Below are 6,188 nucleotides of genomic sequence, written 5' to 3'. Positions count from 1 at the left end.
GACCAGTGCCACTACTTCAAGACGCTCATTCCTGGAAGTCGTTTGTCTTAGCTTGTATTCCTGATGTTTATGTTGAGAATCACCCCCCAGGCTTGTTGGGTGGGATTCATTGTTGTACTTTGGTTTACTCTGGATCTTTGTTGACATTGTTGTATGATCCTGTTGCTTATTTATAGATGAGGTTGTTGGTTTTACTTTGTACTCATTGCTCTTGTGAATGTTGCTTCTGTGCTTCATGTGTTGTTCTTGTTGCAGGTTGCCATCTTTTGAAGATGAATCAGGCTCTTTGAATGCCTGAGAAATGAACATATCATGTGCACCATATGCATTAGCATCATACTCATATCATATTGCATAACAGGTGTTCTTGCACGAAGACCACACCGTTATTCAACCAGACTCAATCAACAAAGAAGTATGGATCAAGTTCAGACGGAGTTGGCTGAGATGAGGGCGAACATGGCCCAGTTTATGACAATGATGCAAGGGGTTGCGCAAGGTCAGGAGGAGCTTCAAGCCCTGGTTCAGAGACAAGAGACTGTGATTCAGACGTCCAACCGTGCTTCACCTGCTGGTGCACCCGTTCATGAGAATATTGCTGCTGCTCCCGCCAATAACTATGCTGTGGGGGATGAGTTAAGGGGTATAAGGATCAACGGACAGCCTCTTGCTGCAGAGACTGTCAATGTCAGAGCTACCCGAGCTCCCGTTCGTCATCCTGCTCCGATTGTGGATAGACAAGAGGACATGTTCACACTGCTGAGTGAAGATGATGAGGTTGCTGGAAGAGTTGAGGATAGGGATCGGAAGGTTGATACCCTTGCTGAGAAGATTAGAGCCATGGAATGTCAGAATTCCCTGGGTTTTGATGTTACCAATATGGGGCTGGTAGAGGGGTTAAGGATCCCTTACAAATTCAAGGCACCCTCTTTCGATAAGTATAACGGTACTTCCTGCCCTCGCACCCATGTGCAGGCGTATTATCGGAAAATCTCTGCGTATACAGATGATGAAAAGATGTGGATATACTTTTTCCAAGATAGTCTATCTGGGGCTTCTTTGGACTGGTACATGGAACTGAAGAGAGATTCTATCCGATGCTGGAGGGATCTGGGTGAGGCCTTCTTGAGGAAATATAAACATAATATGGACATGGCGCCTAGCCGGACTCAACTGTAAAGTCTATGTCAGAAATCAGGAGAAAGCTTCAAGGAGTACGCCCAGAGGTGGCGTGAGTTGGCTGCTAGAGTTCAACCCCCTATGCTGGAGAGGGAGTTGACTGACATGTTCATCAGTACTCTTCAAGGTGTTTTTATGGACCGGATGGGAAGCTGCCCATTCGGTAGTTTTTCGGATGTGGTTATCTGCGGAGAAAGGACAGAGAGCCTGATTAAAGCTGGTAAGATTCAGGATGTGGGTGCCTCGTCGTCCAAGAAACCTTTTGCTGGGGTACCTCGTCGGAGAGAGGGCGAAGCCAGTGCTGTACAGCATAGTCGAAGAGTTGGGAATAGAAATCAATACCGTCAGGTTGCTGCAGTGACCATTCCTGCACCTCAACAACGTCAACAACCGCCACAACAGAGAGTTCAACAACAAACGCCACAACAACAACAACAACAGCAACGTCCGTATCAGCCGAGGCAGAGGATGCCTGATAGACGTTTTGACCCACTACCAATTACCTATGCTGAGTTACTGCCTGAGTTGCTCAGACTAGGGTTCGTGGAGTTGAGGACTATGTCGCCGTTGACAAAAATACCACCTGGGTATGATGCCAACGTGCGTTGTGACTTTCATTCTGGTGCGCCGGGACACCATATAGAAAGCTGCAGGGCTTTTCATCATAAAGTCCAGGACCTAATTGATGCTAAGACTATCAATTTCGCTCCTGTATCGAATGTTGTGAATAACCCTATGCCGCCGCATTGTGCTCATCGGGTGAATAACATTGAAGGGGAAGAAGCTGAGGATCTGATGGTCAGTGTTGATGAGATTCAGACTTCTTTGCTAGTTGTCAAGGGTCGTTTGCTGAAAGGGGGTGTCTACCCGGGCTGTGATGAGGGCTGTATTGGTTGTGATGAAGCTGAGAATGGTTGTGAACGGTTAAGGGCCGGTATCCAGAGACTGATTGATGAAGGCAGTTTGCAGTTCAGTCGGGCTAATAATAAAAATCGTGGGGCAGTGTCAACTGTCACTATATACTTCAAACCGTCTGAAGGACGTGGGCAAAGGGTCGTTAGTGCGCCTACAACCAGTGGTAATCCTGTTACCATCTCTGCACCAGTTACTGCCAGTAATCCAACAACTATTGTCGCTCCGATCAGAAGGGCTGTAGACAGTAAGGCTGTGCCCTGGAAATATGATAATGCCTACCGAAGCAACAGAAGGGCTGAGAATCGGGTCAGGCCATCGAACCAAACGCCTGTGACAATTGGTGTGCCGGTCAAAACTCCTGTGGTTGTGAGTCCCGTTGTGGACAATGTGGGTGGACCAGGAGGTTTTACTCGTAGTGGACGACTGTTTGCTCCACAACCGTTAAGGGATGCCAATGCTGAGGCTTCTGCCAAGTTCAAGGGCAAACAGGCTGTGGTTGACGAAGAACCTGCTCAGAAGGAGGTGCCTGAGGGTTCGTTTGAAAAGGACGTGGAGGAGTTCATGAAAATAATTAAGAAAAGTGACTACAAGATTGTAGATCAGCTTAATCAGACTCCGTCCAAGATTTTAATTCTTTCTTTGCTGTTGTGCTCTGAGGCACATCGTAACGCCTTGTTGAAGATGCTGAATATGGCGTATGTACCTCAAGAGATATCCGTCAACCAACTAGAGGGTGTGATTGCCAACGTGAGCACCAGGCATGGTTTGGGGTTCACAGACCTAGATTTGACGCCTGAAGGGCGAAACCATAACAAGGCCTTGCATATCACCATGGAGTGCAAGGGGGCTGTTTTGTCGCATGTGCTGGTCGACACTGGCTCGTCGCTGAATGTGCTGCCGAAGCAGATTTTGAAGAAGATTGATGTGGAAGGGGTTGTGCTCACTCCTAGTGACCTGATATTTCGTGCATTTGACAGATCCAAACGTTCTGTTTTTGGTGAAGTCACTTTGCTGGTGAAGATAGGTCCAGAGGTCTTTGATGTCATCTTCTATGTTATGGACATCCAGCCCGCCTACAGTTGTTTGTTGGGGCGTCCATGGATCCATGCAGCAGGGGCAGTCTCGTCGACTCTCCATCAGAAGCTCAAGTATGTCTGGAATGGTCAGATTGTGACCGTGTGCGGTGAAGAGGATATCCTGGTGAGTCATCTATCGTCTTTCAAATATGTAGAGGTGGATGGCGAGATCCATGAAACTCTACACCAGGCGTTTGAGATTGTTGCTCTCGAGAGGGTGGCGTTTGCTGAGCAGAGGAAGCCGGGTGCTTCGATCGCGTCCTACAAGCAGGCCAAGGAGGTTGTGGACTCTGGCAGAGCTGAAGGCTGGGGCAAGATGGTTGATTTGCCGGTTAAAGAGGATAAGTTCGGAATTGGTTATCAACCTTTGCAAGCGGAGCAGAGCGTACAAGCAGGTCCGAGTACCTTTACCAGCGCTGGGCTGATGAATCACGATGACGTCTTTGCGGCCAGTAGTGAAGATGGTGACAATGATTGTGATCTCGACAACTGGGTTCGCCCGTGTGCACCAGGGGAAGTGATTAGCAACTGGACAGCAGAGGATATGGTCCAAGTTACTCTTCAAACAGGGTAATTTTCTTTTGTTTTTTCATTCTGCACAAAACCCTACATTCTGCCCAAGGCGTAGTGGTTCATTGTAGGGCCACAACATGTTTTACAATGATTATCATTAATAAAGGACGTTTTGCACACAATTTTGTGATCCCTGTCTTTCTATTTTTGTTTTTCATTTTTCAAAAAAATAAAAATGGCAATGTTTTTGTTTTTGTGACTTTATTGAACTCTTTTTCCTAAAACAAAGCATTAAACATGCAGAAGTGATCTTATGGCATCCACTATGAACAGTTCTGTTATGGCTCAGTATGATTTCAACAATCCCACCTACCAAGCTGAAGAGGAGAGTGAGGAAGACAGTGAACTCCCTAAAGAATTGGTTAGATTGTTGAAGTAAGAGGAAAGGGTCATCCAACCTCATCAGGAGGAATTGGAGGTCGTGAATCTTGGTACTGAGGACGCCAGAAGAGACATTAAGATCGGGGCTGCTTTGAAGACAGAGGTCAAGAGCAGATTGATTGAGATGCTGAGAGAGTACGTGGAGATATTCGCTTGGTCTTATCAAGATATGCCTGGGTTGGATACTAATATTGTGGTGCATAGACTACCTCTCAGAGAAGATTATCCTTCGGTCAAGCAGAAGCTTCGTAGAACGAGTCCTGATATGGCTGTGAAGATCAAGGAAGAGGTTCAGAAGCAGTTCGATGCTGGTTTCTTGTCAGTAACAACTTATCCCCCGTGGGTGGCCAACATCGTTCCCGTGCCGAAGAAGGATGGCAAAGTCAGAATGTGTGTCGATTACCGGGATTTGAATAGAGCGAGTCCGAAAGATGATTTCCCATTACCTCACATTGATGTATTGGTGGATAACACGGCTCAATCCTCGGTATTCTCTTTCATGGATGGTTTTTCGGGCTATAATCAGATTAAGATGGCGCCAGAGGACATGGAAAAGACGACATTCATTACGCCTTGGGGCACGTTCTGCTATAAGGTGATACCATTTGGGCTGAAGAATGCCGGTGCTACCTATCAGAGGGCTATGACGACTCTCTTTCATGACATGATGCACAAAGAGATTGAAGTGTACGTGGATGACATGATTGCGAAGTCGCAGACAGAAGAGGAGCACCTGGTAAATTTGCAAAAGCTGTTTGACCGGTTGAGAAAGTTCAAACTGAGGTTGAACCCGAACAAGTGTACGTTTGGTGTGAGATCAGGGAAGCTGTTAGGTTTCATTGTCAGCGAGAAAGGGATTGAGGTTGATCCAGCAAAAGTCAAAGCTATTCAAGAAATGCCTGAACCGAAAACAGAAAAGCAGGTTCGTGGGTTTTTAGGGAGGTTGAACTACATTGCAAGGTTTGTATCTCACCTAACTGCCACGTGTGAACCAATTTTCAAATTGCTAAGAAAGAATCAAGCAATCAGGTGGAATGATGACTGTCAGAAAGCTTTTGACGAGATAAAAGAGTATTTACAGAAACCTCCAATCCTTATTCCTCCAGTTCCAGGGAGACCACTGGTCGAAAAGAGCATGCCATATACTACCTTAGCAAAAATTTTACCGACTGTGAAATCAAATATTCACAGCTTGAGAAAACTTGTTGTGCTTTGGCCTGGGCTGCTCGCCGACTGAGGCAGTATATGTTTAACCATACTACCTTGTTGATTTCTAAGATGGATCCAGTGAAGTACATCTTTGAGAAGCCGGCTCTCACCGGACGTGTTGCCCGTTGGCAGATGATCTTAACAGAATATGATATTCAGTACACGTCACAAAAGGCCATCAAAGGTAGTATTCTGTCAGATTATCTCGCCGAACAACCGATTGATGACTATCAGCCTATGATGTTTGAATTCCCTGATGAAGACATCATGTATCTGAAGATGAAAGATTATGAAGAGCCTCTTGTCGAGGAAGGACCGGATCCGGATGACAAGTGGACATTGATGTTCGATGGGGCCGTGAATGTGAACGGTAACGGTGTTGGTGCAGTGTTGATCAATCCAAAAGGGGCTCATATACCTTTTTCTGCTAGATTGACTTTCGATGTCACCAACAATGAAGCTGCGTATGAGGCTTGTATCATGGGGATAGAAGAAGCCATTGATCTGAGGATCAAAACTCTTGACATTTTTGGAGATTCCGCTCTAGTGATCAATCAGGTCAATGGAGATTGGAATACGAACCAGCCACATTTGATTCCGTATAGAGATTACACCAGAAGAATAATGACGTTCTTCAAGAAGGTGAAGTTGTATCATGTCCCCCGGGATGAGAATCAGATGGCTGATGCCTTGGCTACTTTGTCTTCTATGATCAAAGTTCATTGGTGGAATCATGTGCCACATGTTGCGGTGCATCGACTCGAGAGGCCTGCGTATGTGTTTGCAGCCGAGTCTGTTGTGATTGATGAGAAGCCGTGGTACTATGATATCAAGAACTTCCTCAAGAGTCAGGAG

This window comes from Lathyrus oleraceus, chromosome 1, assembly GCF_024323335.1.
Source record: "Lathyrus oleraceus cultivar Zhongwan6 chromosome 1, CAAS_Psat_ZW6_1.0, whole genome shotgun sequence".
NCBI classification, from domain to species: Eukaryota; Viridiplantae; Streptophyta; class Magnoliopsida; order Fabales; family Fabaceae; genus Lathyrus; species Lathyrus oleraceus.
The sequence above is the reverse complement of the archived record's forward strand: the minus strand, read 5'-3'. Positions refer to the sequence as shown.